Source organism: Gadus macrocephalus, chromosome 15 (genome assembly GCF_031168955.1).
Source record: "Gadus macrocephalus chromosome 15, ASM3116895v1".
Lineage (NCBI taxonomy): Eukaryota > Metazoa > Chordata > Actinopteri > Gadiformes > Gadidae > Gadus > Gadus macrocephalus.
This window is the reverse complement of record NC_082396.1, coordinates 22,632,929-22,652,021: the sequence shown is the minus strand read 5'-3', so window position 1 is coordinate 22,652,021 and position 19,093 is coordinate 22,632,929. Positions and strand designations below refer to the sequence as shown.

General features: G+C 43.5%; 1 long non-coding RNA gene across 1 annotated transcript in view; it reads right to left on the bottom strand.

Annotated features, from left to right (window-relative positions):
* The window catches only part of LOC132473525 (uncharacterized), a 255,468-nt gene extending 236,651 nt beyond the window's left edge, over window positions 1-18,817 (bottom strand). Inside the window, exon 1 of the long non-coding RNA XR_009529431.1 lies at window positions 18,578-18,817. This is a non-coding gene — a long non-coding RNA (uncharacterized LOC132473525). The remainder of the gene's footprint in view (window positions 1-18,577) is intronic.
* Window positions 18,818-19,093: the final 276 nt, after the last annotated feature.

Here is a 19,093-nt window from a genome sequence, read left to right as displayed (position 1 = left end):
TTGGTTTCTTACAAACGTTATTAACGTGGTTATAATTCTGAACTTGAACATGTTTAGATTGCAACTTTTCTCTTCGAAAAACGACTCAATCGTGCAGCTTAGTTGTGTATCGCGGGTAGGCTACTAGCTACCCAGTAATTTTACATCGATGGGAGAGGCAGAATTGCTATTTTCAATATAATTTAAGTTGAACATGATTAAACTGAAGTTGCACATGATTTCCAATCGGGTTTGTTTGTCTTACATTCTGAATTCTACAGGAAATTGCTGACGTGAAGTGAAGATGCCAGACTTTTGTGCAGCCTATGGATGCGTGAATCTCTGAACTCTCGAAACGAGAACCCATGGGATCACCTTTCACCTGTAGGATATTACAATATTATGACTTTTATTTTTAGGATAATCGTTAGTTACTTAGTGGAAGTATATACAATACAGGTCCTGTTACACAGGACCAGCGGGGCTAGTATGACATAATAGTATTGCTAGAATGTTGTTGATACAAGGCTTTTTAGAATATGTTTGTTAACACAATCACTGAATGGAATTTTGGTGGCATCATGCCTTCAGTGTGTCTTGAACAGCCACAAAGGTTGGCAAGGCAAGGCAACTTTATTTATATAGCACTTTTCATACACAAGGCAGACTCAAAGTGCTTTACATTGTCATCCAATAAAATAAAATAATAGATAAGTAAAAGAAAACATATGCAAAGAAATGGGTAAAATAGAAAGTTAAAAAGGCATTTTAGTATTCAAATAGAAAATAAAGGCAAAGTTAAAAAAGCTTTTAAGAAAGTGCAATGTATTTAAGATCAAGCAGAAAGCTAACGCAAACATAAAAGTCTTCAGTCTTGTTTTAAACGTGCTCAGAGTTGGGGCAAGTCTTAAATCCTCTGGGAGTTTATTCCAGCTATTTGTTGCATAGTAACTAAATCCTGCTTTCCCATGTTTCGTGTTTACTCTGGGGATAATTAACAGATTGGTCTCAGAGGATCTTAGTGGTCTAGAAGGCTTATGTAGTGGAAGCATATCAGTTAAATATTTTGGGCCTAAACCATGTAGGGATTTATAGGTTACCAACAGGATTTTAAAATCAATTCTCTGACCTACAGGAAGCCAAAGTAACGATTTCAGAATTGGTGTAATATGTTCAAATTCTTTGGTCGTTGTTAGAACTCTAGCAGCAGCATTCTGAACAAGCTGAAGCTTCCTCAGAGTTTGTTTTGGGAGACCTGTTAGGAGATCATTGCAGTAATCAAGCTTACTAGTGATAAAGGCATGTACAAGTTTTTGTAAGTCTTCGGTGGACATGAGCCCTCTAAGTCATGCTACATTTTTAGTGATAATATGCCGATTTTGTAACTGATTTGATGTGACTGTCGAAATGTAAATCTGAATCCATGATAACCCCTAGATTTCTGGCTTTGATTGAGGTTTCCAGGGACAGAGAGTGAGGGTGTTGGGTTACTTTAAGCCTTCTGTTTTAGAACCAAATACAATTATCTCTGTTTTGTCCTCATTTAGTTGAAGGAAATTTCAGCACATCCATTCTTTCACCTGCTCAATGCGCTGGCACAGCAGATCTATGGGCCGATAGTCATTTGGTGATAGTGATACATAGATTTAAGTGTCATCAGCATAGCAATGATGGTCAATATTGTTATTTTGCATGATTTGCCCTAGTGGGAGCATGTAGATGTTGAATGAAGAGGGTCCTAAGATCGAACCTTGTGGGACTCCACATGTCACGCTGGTTGATTCTGATACAAAGTCGCCAATGGAAACAAAATAGTTCCTATTTTGTACGTAGGACCTGAACCAATTTAAGACTGAGCCTGAAAGCCCCACCCAGTTGTCTAACCCAGTGGTTCCCAAACTGTGTGCCGCGGCACACTGTTTTATTATTTTAATTTACTATATACTACTTTGAATGCACTCATTCCATAATACAGAGGCAAACTCTTTATCCAAAAACTATTTAAAAAATCCTCAAAGAGGATCCCACATTTCGCTGTTCGCGCAGGTGGGAATTTAATTTAGACTGTGACACATCAAAGGCAGTAGGTCAACACAACAATCCAGCGACTTTCAGCCACCAGTGCAGAGACTGCCGAGTCCGACAACCCACCGAAAGAAAAGAGGAAAAAAACTGTCAGCCGACAGTATCATGAAAGTTACCTGTCTTATGGCTTCAGTTGGACCGGGGATGTCAACATTCCTCAGCCGGAGTGCGTCCTCTGTCGGAAGAAGTTAGCTAATGCTAATATGGTTCCAAGCAAGCTGAAGAGGCACTTGGAAACCAAACATCCCTTCCACGCTGAGAGAAACCTGGCCTATTTCAAAAGAGCGCGGGATCTGAACCAGAGGCAGCAAGACCGTTTGTTGGATTGTGTGAAAGTGTCTCAAAAGGCAATGGAGGCTAGTTACATGCTAACGGAGCTTATTGCAAAGCAAAAGAAGCCTCACACAATAGCGGAGACACTCATCCTCCCTGCTTGCAAAATAATTGCAGGTGTCATGATGGGTCCAGATGCCGCAAATGAGCTATCCAAGGTGCCGGCATCTGATAACACAATCAAAAGAAGAATAGATGACATGTCAGAAGACATTGAACAACATTTAACAGAGAAACTGCAGGCGAGCGGCAGATTTTCTCTTCAAATAGATGAATCGACCGACATAAGTGGGGCTGCCCAGCTCCTGGCAAACGTCAGGTATGTTGACGGTGACTCTATTAAAGAGACTTTTTTCTTCTCTAAAGAAACGGGAGAAGAAATATTCAAGGTAACTGATAACTACTTAAAAGAAAACAATCTGTGCTGGAGTATGTGCGTCAGTCTGTGCACGGATGGTGCGGCATGCATGACGGGGAGAGTGAGAGGCTTTTTTGCAAAGGTAAAAGCACAAAATCCACAGATAGTGACCAACCACTGCATTTTGCACCGAGAGCCATTAGTGGCCAAAACCTTGCCCCCGGAGTTGACTGAGGTGCTGAATCAGGCTGTGCAGATGGTGAATTACATCAAATCAAGGCCCCTGAAATCTCGCCTTTTCTCCCAGCTGTGCGCTGAGATGGGAGCCGACCACCAAAGCCTGATCCTCCACACAGAGGTACGATGGTTGTCTCGGGGGAAAGTCTTATCCCGTTTTTACGAGCTTCGGGAAGAGCTTTTGTGAACACGCTGTCCCACATAAGGACATGCTCGTGGATGAGAGCTGGTGCGCCAGGCTGGCTTACCTTGCAGACATATTTGGGCATCTCAACGGGTTAAACGCCAAGCTTCAGGGCAGGAATGAAAACATTTTATCATCCACAGACAAGATTTGGGGCTTTATGGGCAAACTGACCCTGTGGCGCGAGGCTTTGGAACAGGGCTCCATGAACATGTTCCCGCTGGCATCAGCTGCGCCACAGGCAGCCAGTGAGCGCGCTATATATGCCGAACACCTTCAGACCTTAAAAGAGAGGTTTGAGCGCTATTTTCCACGTGTGGCGGACATCGAGGACAATGACTGGATCCGAGACCCATTCAACCAGGAGTCCGAGTCCTCAAACGAGAAGCTCACTATGAAGGAGAGAGAGGAGAGCGCAGAGCTCCGTGCGGACCGCACGCTGAAACTGAAATTTAGTGAGCTCACACTCGATCAGTTTTGGTTGGTTTGTGCATCAGAATATCCAACCATCTCCCACCACGCTATCGACCAACTTCTTCATTTCCCCACCACCTACCTGTGTGAGTTGGCGTTCTCCACTCTTGTTTACATGAAGAACAAGAGCAGGTCACGGCTCTCTGTTGAGCAGGACTTGCGAGTGGCCCTCTCCTCCGTGCCACCAAGGATTAAAAAAATCTGTGCGCCCCGACAGGCACATGTGTCCCACTGATTTGTTAGTAGGCAGAATATTTACAAAAAAAGCCTGATTCTAAATGTTACAGTTATAATTTGTGGGTCAGATTCAGGACCATGCAGCTTTCTCATGGACAGTTCTCTGCTGAATTTCTGTTTCCTTTGCCTCACCTGTCTGGTTGAAATGGGTGTGTTTGATTAAGCCCAATTTGATAAAGTTTAAATATTTTTGTGAAGTATTTTGTTAATAAATATTTCATGAGTAGAATAGTTGTCTTTGTCACATCTTATTTGGCATTAGTAAATAATTATAAACTTAAAAGATAAACAGATGATATTAGTGATAACACGTGTTATAAGGCTATTTTGCACAATAGGTGTGCCTTGAAATTTTTATTTGTCCTTTGGTGTGCCTTGGGCACAAAAAGTTTGGGAACCACTGGTCTAGAGTGACCCCAACACGTTAGTGATGTTGATGACGAGGTTGATGACGAGGTTGAGCACTCTGCGATTGGAGGGGTCAAAAACAGGGATTGAGGTGGATAAGGCCTGAGGTGTTGAGATCTAGACCAGTGGTTCAGAACCAAGTTTGCATTGCGGATTCATACATAATCCAGACATAGCATACGAATAATATTTGCTACTGTCCATATACCTATACATAGATGGATCAGGCACGATTTAAGTGAAAGTTAAATGTTTTATGTTCAAAACAAGAAACAAAGCAACTGTATTGGTTTTCTACAGATCAATGTCCTGTTGGTGGAGAATGAAAATGGAGGTTGAAGTGCAGATCGTTCACCAGTGAAGAAAGAGACAGTTGCTTCGCCGTATCTCAGACAGCATAAGGACTTCAAGTAAAGGGCCTACACCTTTGGGCTGAACAGGCTGCATAGAGATTGTTTTTAAATTGGGTCAAGATTAATCTCGATTCCAGCAGTCCTACTATTTGATAGCGGACCCACAGCAGAGTCCAGAGCCACGGCCGGATGTAGATGCTGCAAGGGGCCGCGTCGTGCCTTGTTCCTGCTTTGGAACAGAGATAGTCTACCCAAGATAAGCACATTTGCATGAGTGGATAAAGCTTCCATAAGGGGTTTTCAAAAAGTGTATTTCTTCCGTGGCAAGTCCACACAGTTTTACCCACAGGGAGAGTTGAATAGTGCTGGCAGAATCTACTTCCGGTGTTAGCCAATGAAGCTCTTTCCTTACCTCCAGCTACATTATTAGTTGGAACAAATATGAAGCAAAAGAATGTGATGGCCTGGTCACCCAGGTCTGAGCTTCAAACCGACAGTGAGTATCGGTTGTGATCAACATAATGTTTGCACACCATATTTACATAAATCTTGACCAGCAATGTGCTGGTTATGTCCATTTGGCCAGCTATTGAAGACATGTAAAGCCAAGTTAGTTTATTATGGAGGTATCTGGTCCACAATGCCACCAGGTTGATGAATAAGCTGGTCTCTCTCCCACACACACACAAATACTCATGTACACACCAGAAATTAGAGAATACAAAAAAAAGAGAATGGCGGGATGATGGACCTTGCAACATATATTAATTTTATCATGTGGTTTATTGTGTCTTGTCCTGAAAAATCCTCCTCCTTTTAGCCCTCCATCTGCCAGCCCTAAGAGCACCTCTCATTCAGGTGGTCGAGCTGACGGTCTGATGGGAGAGTTGACATCCATGAGGTTAAGTTGTGAAGGTAGAGGGCATAGGTAGACTCTTAATGACCGCCAGTGAAGCTATGTGCCCAGAGCAGTAGCTATTAACATACTGTATGTAGCACACTTTGTTGCTACTCAAATGAAGATTTGCCTTTCTGTGCAAAGTGGGAGACACTTCAAATATTTTTGTGCAGTGTAGCCCCCTTAGTGGAGTTCAGGGTAGAGTTTAAGTCCAATCTACATCTACATGTAGAAGCCATCTAAAGAGAAAGGGAAAACTCCCTTAAATGATCAGGGCAGAAACCTAGAGAAGGAACGCAGGGAGAGGGATCCCTCCTTCCAGGGCCGGATTAACAATTTTCAGTGCCCTGGGCAACAAGGCTCAAGGCCCCCCCCCCCGCCGCCGCCAAACAATCGTAAAGTCGCTATCATCAGAACTTGGTGGCTTGATGAGTACTTATTGAAGGTTTAAATTGTCTTGACAGCAAACAGCTAGGTAGGCCTTAACTTAAAACCATAGAACATTTTAAAAATGCAAAAATATGAAATTATCACCAGCCATGAAGCAGGCAATTAGTGTGTTTTTAGTAAAAATAAACCATTGGCTACACTGTTGCATGTAATTTCAAAGTCAAGATCATGTTTATTGTATCACAATTCAACATTTGATGTTGATTACTTCACTACTATATATCCTTATTATTTTATTTAAACAAATGGACCTTACAACTGGCCTCCCTTAAAGACTGAACTCATGACTACACAAACAATTATGAGGCCTAATGACCTATCTTTACTTTTAAAACTTCTCTCATTAACACACACTTATTTATTCCAGTAACCATTCCAACCAATAACCAATTCCAGCAGTAACAATTAACACACTAGAATTCATACACACATATTATATCAATTCATATACATATATATATATATTATATCAATTCATATACATATACATTATATCAATTCATATACACATATATATCATATCAATTCATATACACATATTAGCCTAATTATTTACTCACATTAAAACACATATTACTAACTCAAACAAGTAATGCCTCACAACTGTCAATTTTTCAACACTGAACTCATGAAGAAACAAACAATTAAATGATTAGGCCTAATGACCTATCTTAGCTTTTAAAACTTCTCACATCAACACATACAGTTAATTATGTTCTCCATAGAAGATTACTCAGTGGCCTTCCTTCTAGACTTCAAATATGCAAACTGGTGCACAATATCTTCAAAATCAATTCCCTCAACAACTTCATTTTCTATGGACAGTAAAGAAAGGGCAGAAAGTCTTGCCTGTGTCATAGTGGTTCTTAATGCATTTTTAACTCGTTTTAAAACAGAAAACGACCTCTCACCCTCACAATTTGAGACGGGCAGAGTTAAAAACATTTTAAGTGCAACATATATATTTGGGAATGTTGTTTTAAGGCCATTTGTTTCAAGAATCTGCAATATTTTAACAGGGGAAGTCTCACTCGGCACAAAGTGTGTGAACTGCATGAGCTCGTCTGCTAAGGACGCATCTAGGTCTGTAGGATATGTGGATGTCAGCCTAGCAGCTCGGTCGCGCACATCACGCTCAACATAGTCCCTGTCAAATAAGACGCCAAAGAGCTCACACACATCTGTGTAGGCACCGATCCGTTTGGTTAGGCAAGCAGTGAGTTTGTCAATTATCACATAATATGTGTCCACTTTGAATTTTAGACTGCCATTACTAAAGACGACCTCCTCATCGTTGTCACTCTCGTCAGCAAATATCTTCCTTTTTCGCCTACGTGAAATGTCATATTGATAATCCTGTGTAGCACTGACAGATCGTGCTGATTCTTCCAGCTCTGCAAACTGGTCTCGTAACTTGACAACATAGCAGAGCAGTGACTGTAAAAGCCGCACAGCAGTTGCTAAATCTAGGTCTCTCGTTTGGATTTTGTCACTGGTTGCTTTAAATCTGCCTAGTATTCTGTCCCACACCATGGTCATCAGAACACTTTCAAGTGTATCAAGCTTCGCAACCAGCGCAGAAGCTTCACGTTTGCATCGCTCTTTTTCGACACTGTCAGATGATATTTTGGCAAATGAATCTCGAATTGCCCTGTAATTTCGGCAAAGAGCTTTCGTAGAGTCTGCTCTACAGCTCCACCTCGTACCGCAGAGGGATTTTAAAGTATGGCTAATGCTAAAGTCGTTTTTAAAAACTGTATTCCAGCGATGAGTTGAAGCACTGCAAAATGCATAAAGAGACTGTAGAAGGTCAAAAAAAGAGATGACAATTTTCTTTTAGCACTCCCGCTCAACTGCTTCTCCATCTTGCTACACTGCTTCTCCCCATACAACGCTCATCTCCAGCCTCAGCGGCATTTGTGCAGGCAGACTAGACTACACAAACAATGTTTTCAGACTACACAAACACTGTTTTTGCCGCTTCTAGAATACACAAACACAGTTTTTTTTATATTTTGATCGAACGAGTTGCAATAAAGTGCTCACATCAAGGAAAGTAAGGACTGCGTTCATAACGTGATATTTGTCAACAACGTTGTCAATGGCCCCTTTGATGTCACGGGCCCTGGGCAAGTGCCCAGTTGCCCTAATGGTTAATCCGGCCTTGCCTCCTTCCAGGAATGGTAGGGGAGTGCAATGAGTGTCATAAATGACATAATGGTAGCAAAAAAAATAAAAACAAGAAACAGTAAATGAAAAACATGATGGATACCATCTATGGTGGTGTAGAGCTGCTGGTTAGTGGGTAAGATGGTTGTCATCAGGTGGGCATCTTGTCTTGATCACAGCAAGACACTAAAACAAAGACAACATTATGGCGCATGGGACAAGGAGGGTAAGGGCATTGATTTATTTTCCATTAAATTAATTCATCTAGGCCAATAAATCTTATCTCAGTCTCTGCTATGGAAGTTCACATTTTGCCAGATGGCAATGTCTGGGTGGCGTGCAATCATGTACCCACTTCACACACTCTAGCAGACACACAAAAACCCACACGCACAGGGTATACCTACGCTGTTTCCTCCTGTTGACAGTTTGTCATTTGTTACGCAGACATCTCTTCACCTTGGCTGGAATTTGTTTTCGCCAGTCTGCTTAATAAATAAAAAATATCAGGGCAGAGAAGAGGGAGAGTTGTTGTTAGAAAGAATGGGGAGCAAGAGACAGAGAATGATGGGTCGGAGATGATGATTCTGCATCCCACTGACTTTCCGATTTTATTATAGAATTTGTATGGTTCTTTTTTTTTTATATTCCAAGATTAGGATTTTGCTGAGCGGGCTGAATGCCCACTCAGCATTTTTTCAGCGGTCTTATTTTCACTTTGGGTTTAAATTGCAATGGAGAGGTGGATGATTTAGTAATATAAGGGGACAATTAGATAAAAAGACAAACAACATGGATAATAAATTAATTCATGGATGAACTGAAAAATAATGTGGATAAATGATTGGGAAATAGAAGAATGGATTAATAAGAGGTACACTGCAGAGAGGTGGAGGGATTAAAGCTCATGAGACCTGTGAAACAAACCACATGCACTCACACCACAATTAATATGAGCAAAGAAACAAACACTTACTAGACTGATGGACCAAGAGTGAGCGAGAGAGACGGAGTGGCTCTACATCTAGGATGGATGGAGAGAGGGGCGTCTGTTGAGATGATGAAAAGAGAGAGAGTGAGAGAGAGAGAGAGAATGAGCGAATGAGAGGTGGGAGGAAGAGGGAAAGGTGCAGTGAGGAATAGACAAAGTGTGTTTTGTGATGGAAGGATGAGGGAAGAGGAGAGACACAGTTCATCATGCTTCCTCTCTCACTTTGAGAAGAAGGGCAAAGTTTAACTAGAATTTATAGCCGTGTCTGGTGGCTGGAATGAGGCGGCGGGGTGTAGATCATTACCGGAAAACGATACACTGCTCCAAACCTGGGCCAATCTGGATCTGCTGATCCAACCTGTGAGAACACACCAAGTCCCCCCCGGACCACCACCAGACGTCTGGTGACCTCAAAGATGATGTTGTGGATACAGTGTCAACAGATTCCAACACTATAAAATAATCATGTTTAAGGACAATACATTGAATGCCTCTTGACAGGAATGTCATATACATCAAGTGTGAGCCGGGCTAATTCCACTCTCGTTCATTTTTGTATGTTCACCTGCTGCTGTCATGCCATACTTTTGTCTTGCCTATCTTTTGTTCGTGTTTACAATATTTGGGGTTTATTAAACCAACTGGGGGTTAAATGTTTGTTTTGATACTGTATTATTTATTTTTCTTTAGACTGGAGCTGGGCACCAAATTGTGGGGAGGCTAGGCACCCATGGTTAGGTCCCTTCACTTGCATGCGAGTTAAAGCCCTGGGATACAATACATTTTACACCAGTTTTGGTTTGCAGTGCTGATTGCTGTGAGGCACTTGAGGTGAGTGGTAGCACCCCTGTGCACTCCTCGGCTCCCTCCTAGTTTGCCTCTCAGCAGTTGGCCTCGGCTTTATTCTGGTCGATTTAGTTTTAGACTACTATTTTCAATTGTGATTTATAGTTTTCATATATAAAATAGCTTGGCTGACCTGTAATAGAGAATATTTTCTCCTTATTTACCTATCTCGTTTATTAGTTTGAATTTTGTTTCCTATTTAAATAAAGATTTGGTTTATTTTGGAATTGCCGTCTCTGTCCGTTCAGTTTAAATGAAACTGCTTGCCTCATCAGTATTGTCAATAATATTCTACAACACAAAAGTAACATGCCATATTATACTGATTTCAAGGGCTGTAATTCCCCTGTTGGCGTTGTTGGTTTTCCCCTCAATCTTCCCCACTATTGCCCTCGCTACAGTAGGTACAGCCATGGAGCGAGACAGAGCGTGGAGAGGTGTCATGAACTAACGGCGGATCCCTTTGGCTGAATACCAGCAAATTAGGGAGATGGTGCCTGTTGTGAATAGGCTCAGTACACTAAGGAGAGTACATCAGACTCCATTATCATTATAGTGATTCACAACAGATGGCTTTGCAGGCAGATGGAGTATGAGAAGAGAATGTAATAATTAATATGTGTGAGTGGCGGAGGAGAGAATGGGCGAGAGAGGGACACTGGAGAGAGGGAGGGCAATGAGCTAGATGGAGAAGAATGAAAAGGTAAAATGGAGTCGGTTGATGGAGAGGAGATCCAGGATGAGGAGATTGTAATGACTATAATAAGGTAACATGATTAGTTATTGTAATGACTGAATAATCATTGCGGAAATACTTGGGGGTGGGGGGGTGGGGGGGGGTTGTATAAAAAGAATGATAACTCTAAATTTGAATTCTCTCTGCCTCTTCCATTGCATCACATATCAGCATTTCATCACATCTCATAGGTTCAGCATAAAGTCTGCTCACCTCTATATATGGTCTCCAGGACACACCACAGACATATTTATGACTTCAAAATAATCAATGTACAAAGAGTAGTCATTTATGAATGCACATGATGAGTTGGCGCTAGCGTTACAGTCCAGTGGAGGACCGTCCATTCATTGTTATTGCCACAATCCCAGCCCGACTCAGAGGCTGACGGTCAATAAGAGGACATGTTTGTCTACGGTGGAGCTGAGCTGTAAGTGAAGTCGTCCAATCGGATTCCAGTAACGCTATATGTCCACTAGAACCTCCATCCCTGTCAGATTGAACACAATGACAGCCCCCTGTCCATCACCCTGTTGGACAGGTGGACCCCAACTTAGATGGCTGGATGTTATTAAAGTCATTCATGCGCAAGAAAGGAATACGTGGCTCCAGCTGGGGGTCACAGGGTTGCTGGAAGAGGAGAGGAAGTGAGAGAGAGGAAAAGAGGAGTGTTTAAAATGGAATCCCCCCCCACACCTCTCAGTGCTTCAGGGCTGTCCTCCACTGCCCTGAGTTAACCAACACCACATGCAGCTCTTTGCAGGACTGGTCACTTCCTTTCCGTCTTATGTTTTATGCCTCTTTGTTTATGTTTTTATTGTTCCATGTGTGTGCGAGTTCCAGTTAATGGACCCAGTCTTGGTGGTGTAACCAAGAATAATTCCAGTAACATGAGTTGTGTTTTAGGAGCTGTGTCAGACAGGATAACAGGGGGAGTTGTGTTGTGGGAGCTGTGTTGTGTTAGACAGGATGACAGGGGGTTTTGTGTTGTGTTGGGGGAGTTGTATTGTGTTAGAAAGGATGACAGGAGGTCTGCTCAGCATTACAAGGAAACTCCTAGTCTGGCGAAAAATTAAGTATGTCAAATTTAGAAACTTTTTAGGTCGCAACTCTTCAAATCAACTCAATTGTATATATATATTGCCCTATATTTGAGCAAAGATTCAATGCTTCATGAATGCTGTGAATAGTTACCGAGTGGGACACGCAGTCAGAAGGCCCCTCAGTGTAGTTACTGAGTGGGACAGACAGTCAACAAGCCTTTCATTCTAGTTACTGAGTGGGACACGCAGTCAGCAAGCCTCTCAGTGTAGTTACTAAGTGGGACACGCAGTCAGCAAGCCTCTCAGTGTAGTTATTGAGTGGGACATGCTGTCAGCAAGGTTCTCACTGTAGGCAAACAACTCTGAGAGGAATTTATCTTGGTCCTACTGCTTTACGACTAGAATCAGTCATCAATGTCCCTGCATCATAAGATTCCTCATTATGCAGACCAGAGGGAGTTACAGAAGGGAGGAGTTACAGGAGGGAGGAGTTACATAAGGTGCACGAGAACAACTCCTACATGATTGTTCAGAGAACACGTTGACATTTTACAAACGTTTTATTAGTTAAAAATTCTGGCTAAAGATGGATAAGGACAACAGAGTTTAGGATGCAGGGTTTTGGGGGGACTCGGAGGACAGCCAAGAAGGAAGTGTAGGGACAGTCAAGTGGGACAGAAGATAGCCAACCATGAGCCACACTGACTGTCAATCACAACATAGGTTGAAGCACTTCCGCAAAAGAGAATGGAACAAACTGGTGGGGTCCTATGCTGCAACATGTCATTTTTTACGCTGTTTCCTTGACTTTGTTCATAGTTCTTTTTTTTTCTTTTTTATCTGACGGCAGGCCAATGCCGAAGCATAGCCAACCATGAGCCGACTGTCAATCACAACATAGGTTGAAGCACTTCCGCAAAAGAGAATGGAACAAACTGGTGGGGTGCCGAACATAGGACCCTTTTTCAGAAAAAGGGTCAGAAAAAGGTTCCCCGTTCTGTTACCTTCTCGACCATTACTGGAAGAGGACGTCTGGTTACCCTACGTACGGGAAACCCATTTGATTCCTACCTGTTCCACTGTTAAATAGCGGCCCAAATTGGTGGGCGCTGTCCTGGTCATTTCTCTGCGTGAGAAATACGAAGTGTGGCTTGTGAGCGTGCAGGGCTGGACTGGGACCAAAAAATGGCCCTGGCATTTTTGGCCATGGCAGCCCACCATGATTATTTATACGACATGCGGAGGCACACAACATACCAGAGGATATATCCCCATATTTTGCTGTTTCTACAATTAAAATAAAGCGCAGTAGCCTACATGGAAGAGAGTAACCAAGTTAAAAAATTGATACGCTCTTTCACTATACTTGCAAAGACTTTTTCAGCTAGGTCAAATCCCCTCTGAAATTACTAATGCTTATAATGTGTACAGTTTGAACCGTCTCACAATCAGCAAAAAATGCAAGAACACAGAACAACAGGAAGAATACAAAATATATGTATTATTTTATTAAGGCCTACACTAACTAAAACACAACAAATTATAACACAGTAAGTCAAAGTGGCACCCTGAAGTATCAGAGAGAGAGAGAGAGAGAGAGAGAGAGAGAGAGAGAGAGAGAGAGAGAGAGAGAGAGAGAGAGAGAGAGAGAGATTCTCCGCGCCTCCTTTACGTTTCTTCTCCATTTTTCTGTCAGTTAGTGACGTGACTGATCGACTGATTGATTGAGGTGGGACCTCGGCCCTCTGCTGGGGCCAGCCCAGAGGACCAGGGCCAGCCCAGAACCAATCATAATGAGTTATGGCCTGGGCCAAAGTTTTATTGAACTTTCAGGTTAAGTAAACCTCAAGTAAACCTCGTCGGCCCAAAAAGGCCTGCCAGCCCACCGGGCATTGCCCTGTGAGCGTGTGCATGGGTTAAATTGTGTGTGTCTCACGCCGAATGCGTGAGACTTGAGAGCCCTGCAATAGCGAACTTTTTCACGAAATTGGACCTGCACAAACTATATATTATTTATATGAAAGCTGAGCCGCCACTGACAGCGGATTCGCCAAGACCTCCTCTCAACGCGCCTACAAAGGCAAACCCGAAGCAGCTGGATAGATAAGGGATAATGCAGAACGCCGGTCATTGTCGGTAAAATAAGCTTATTTTCGAAAATGACCGGTGATGTTGTATACATATTATCCCGCTTATTACACGGCTAATTGCCATAACAAAAAAAAAAAAATTCACATGGTGTGTTTTTTTACAATTTATTTGTTTCCAGCATTCGTAGTGTTGATGAGAAATAGTCCGCCAAAGACGTTGACGTCGCTTAGCAACCGAAGACGCTGGGGTTTGACTCCTTTATGAATCCTTTATTTTCCTTGATAGCGGTCAATTATACTCATGATCATACTTAGCAACGGTGAATTATCAAATAGAATTCACCGCCGGAAGTTGTGAAGGGCCCATGCAAGTGAACGGAACGTTCCTGTCACGGCTTGGTACACAAGAAACTAGGGTGACTCAAGTGCGAAGCAAAAACAGGATAAGTGTAAGGTATTTATTCCTCATTAATAAAGTTCCAAAAAGCTCAGAAGATCCAAAACACAAAACACAAAGTCCAAGTAATCCAAAAGGCAAAAACACGAAAACTCAGTCCAACAATCCAAAAGGGCAAAAACACAATCAAAGTAAATCCAAAGGGTAATCCAAAACTCGGAGTATGAGAACAGTCCAGGGTCAAACAACAAGAAATCCAAAACGTAGGGTTCAAGATCAAGGTCTACTCACATGGTTTCATTGAAGACTCAACAGAGACAGAGTGAAAGAACCAGGCTTAAGTACTGTGAGACAAACACGGCTAAACCAATCACATGACTAATAAACAGGGCCAGGTGAGTCTGCTTAAAGGTCCCATGACATGAAAATCTCACTTTGGGAGGTTTTCTAACATAAATATGAGTTCCCCTAGCCTGCCTATGGTCCCCCAGTGGCTAAAACTTGCGTTTGGTGTAAAACTAGCACTAGCTGTTCTGCTCGCCTTTGAAAAAACGGAGGCTCAAGCGAGCTGATTTGGAATGTCTGTGCTCATGACGTCATCAGGAATCTCAGCTCCTCCCCTTACTCTGCCTGCAGCCGGCCGCAGGCAGCGCGCGGTTCAGTCGACTTCAGGTTGATGTGAAAGTGGAAGAACCAGAGACGTCGCAGAACCCGACAAAGTCGTTTGTGATTCATAATATCGTCTGGAGGCGCACACAATGTTATATGATATAGATATCTATGTATTATATGATATTATTTAGATATAGAGCTCCAGGACTGTAACGCAAGTGTTGTACACTTCCTTGTTATTTGGATAACCGTTCTGCTGTTGGTGTGATGGCGCATAACACGTCGGACTCTCGTCTCTGGTATTTCTACAACGAGACTCGTATTGGGGGTTATCTCAGCCAAGGTTGAGAATGAATTGGGGGGAAGGAACTTTGGCTTTGACTCCCTCAAGAACATGAACCACGACAAGGAGGAGAAAGGGATCTTTGCCGGGCAGCGCTTATGCACCTCCGCCTCCGGCGGTGGTCCCTCAGCGGGGCTCAAGCGGGAGACATTCGCCGCCAACAATCCCTTTCTCCTCCATGTCGTGGTTCATGTTCTTGAGGGAGTCAAAGCCAAAGTTCCTTCCCCCCAATTCATTCTCAACCTTGGCTGAGATAACCCCCAATACGAGTCTCGTTGTAGAAATACCAGATACGAGAGTCCGACGTGTTATGCGCCATCACACCAACAGCAGAACGGTTATCCAAATAACAAGGAAGTGTACAACACTTGCGTTACAGTCCTGGAGCTCTATATCTAAATAATATCATATACATAGATATCTATATCATATAACATATTGTGTGCGCCTCCAGACGATATTATGAATCACAAACGACTTTGTCGGGTTCTGCGACGTCTCTGGTTCTTCCACTTTCACATCAACCTGAAGTCGACTGAACCGCTCGCTGCCTGCTGCCGGCTGCCCGCTGCCGGGCGATGGTGCCTCGCGGCAACCGGCGGCATGTCGCAGTTCATGTACTTCAGCGAGTCAAACCAAAGTTCCTTTCCCCTAATTCCTTCTCAACCATGGCTCAGATAACCCCCACGACAGTCTCGTTGTGGATATACAAGACACGTCAAAGAACCGACAAGAAACACTTGCGTTACAGTGTGTGTATTCACATTGATGTGGACGTTGAAGAACCAGGAACGTCGGAGAACCCAACGCGGTCGTTTGAGATTCATAATATCGGCTCACACAGCTTTTGGCCGTGATAATATATATTATATGATATAGATATCTGTGTAGGCTATATGATAATATTTAGATATAGAGCTCCAGGACTCCTGTGTGTTCTAGAATATTTACAGAACACGGCTAAAGGCTGTGTGCGCCTCGCCATTGCGATACATCCACTGTAAACAGAGCGCATGGTGGCTGCAAGCTGCTCAGGGCCACACCCCCACCCTCCTCCTTGACACGCCCACCGAAACAGCGCATTTGGGGGAAGCTCAATGTGCGACTGGCTCGGAGTGGCTGTAACTCTGCACCACGGCTGAATTTAGGGAACGTCTTTGAATACTGTGTTAGTTGCCCACTAATACCTATATTAAAGAATACATAAAATAGCATGTCATGGGACCTTTAACAATCGACATTAGGTGGAAACAACACAGAGAACAGAAAGACAGAATTGGCGCCATCTAGCGGTCTATGACACAATAGTCCAACATTTTGACAGTTCCATGGCATTGAGAAGACCCGTGTAATAATTGCGATTAATGTGAAATGCGGTTATAGTTTACATATATTTCCGTGTTAGACCCCCAGGCCGTTCTGCCGGCGATTTTAATTCGCTCTGCAGCAGAGGCTGGAGATCGGGAACATCGGGAGGTCTCCCGGTGGGCGGGTATACACATTGCTACCTGGTCTGAGGGAAACACTCATTAGCCTACATTAACACTGTCATTATTTTCATGCATAACCATTAACCAATAAACAGGATAAAAAGTAAATAATATATTTTTTGTAGCTTACCATCGCACTCTGAACGATGCTGTTCAAGTGTGCCACCCATCGCTGTGGATGTTTCTTTGCCACCTGAAAGACCCAATAGTATCAGAGCCCGTCTACGAAGAGCCTGGGCACTTCCTATACGCCCCATTGTACCGATCTTGGTTGTAGTTCCATTAGACATCCACTGGGGGTTATCGCGGGCGAGTCCAGATTGAATGGGAGTCTATGGGGCTAGACGGCTAAATATGTCTTTTTCCCCTGCTTGTCGGCAAATTTTATTTTAGATTCCGCAAGTTCAATATAGATTATAGTTCAAAAGTCAAATGAATGAGTACTTATGTCCTTTCGATTTCTTACAGTTTGGGCCGTTGTTGGCCGTACACGCTAGCATTCTGCTAATGAATGCTGATTGGTCAGGGACGGACTTGCGGCTGATTACGACCAGAGACCCCTCTTGACGGCATCTGAAGCTGAAGCACAATCAGAAACATTATCTTAAGGAGGACTTTCCGTCAAAGTTAATTTTTGCGTACTGTACTTATATTTTCCTGCAGGCCCTTTTATTTTTTAGATAGTATGTATGTTGAAAGTACATGGGCATGTACAACACGTCTGGTATTTCTACAACGAGACTCGTATTGGGGGTTATCTCAGCCAAGGTTGAGAATGAATTGGGGGGAAGGAACTTTGGCTTTGACTCCCTCAAGAACATGAACCACGACATGGAGGAGAAAGGGATTGTTGGCGGCGAATGTCTCCCGCTTGAGCCCCGCTGAGGGACCACCGCCGGAGGCGGAGGTGCATAAGCGCTGCCCGGCAAAGATCCCTTTCTCCTCCTTGTCGTGGTTCATGTTCTTGAGGGAGTCAAAGCCAAAGTTCCTTCCCCCCAATTCATTCTCAACCTTGGCTGAGATAACCCCCAATACGAGTCTCGTTGTAGAAATACCAGATACGAGAGTCCGACGTGTTATGCGCCATCACACCAACAGCAGAACGGTTATCCAAATAACAAGGAAGTGTACAACACTTGCGTTACAGTCCTGGAGCTCTATATCTAAATAATATCATATAATACATAGATATCTATATCATATAACATATTGTGTGCGCCTCCAGACGATATTATGAATCACAAACGACTTTGTCGGGTTCTGCGACGTCTCTGGTTCTTCCACTTTCACATCAACCTGAAATCGACTGAACCGCGCGCTGCCTGCGGCCGGCTGCCCGCTGCCGGGCGATGGTGCCTCGCGGCAACCGGCGGCATGTCGCAGTTCATGTAGCCTACTTCAGCGAGTCAAACCAAAGTTCCTTTCCCCCAATTCCTTCTCAACCATGGCTTAGATAACCCCCACGACAGTCTCGTTGTGGAAATACAAGACACGTCAAAGAACCGACAAGAAACACTTGCGTTACAGTGTGTGTATTCACACACACACATGTGGCGCTCGCACGGTCGAGTCTCATTGGCGGGCCAACGTCTCTGGGCGGGCCAGGCAGAGTAAGGGGAGGAGCTGAGATTACTCATGACGTCATGAGCACAGATTTCCAAATCAGCGTGCTTGAGCCTCCGTTTTTTCAAAGGCGAGCAGAACAGCTAGTGCTCGTTTTACACCAAACGCAAGTTTTAGCCACTGGGGGACCATAGGCAGGCTAGGGGAACTCATATTTATGTTAGAAAACCTCATAAATTGAGATTTTCATGTCATGGGACCTTTAACGCTGAGAATCAGCACCAGGGACCGCAGGGCTCACCTGAACAGATGCGGCTGTGGTTGTTTATAGCTGCTTGTTCTGGGTTGTCTTGTGTTGTCTTTTAAGTAGTGTTGTTAAGGAACAGTGTTTTAGAAGGACTGTGTGTGTGTGTGTGTGTGTGTGTGTGTGTGTGTGTGTGTGTGTGTGTGTGTGTGTGTGTGTGTGTGTGTGTGTGTGTATGAGAGAGAGAGAGAGAGAGAGAGAGAGAGAGAGAGAGAGAGAGAGAGAGAGAGTGTGTGAGTGAGTGAGAGCCAGTGCGTGTGTCGTGTCAGTCAGATTACAGGCGTGTGTAAATCCTGGTAAAATTACCAGGCGCTCAAATAGCTCTTGTAGTTACTGTTACGTATTTTAAGCACATAAACTGCCCCCACATAGCCACTAGGAAGCAGGACGAACACACCAGCTGCATTATCCTCACATAGCCACTAGGAAGCAGGATCGAACGCATAAGCTGCAATAACTACTACAGCCACAGATGGCAGCACCTTTAGGGCCCTTACATAGTCGACGCGAGCG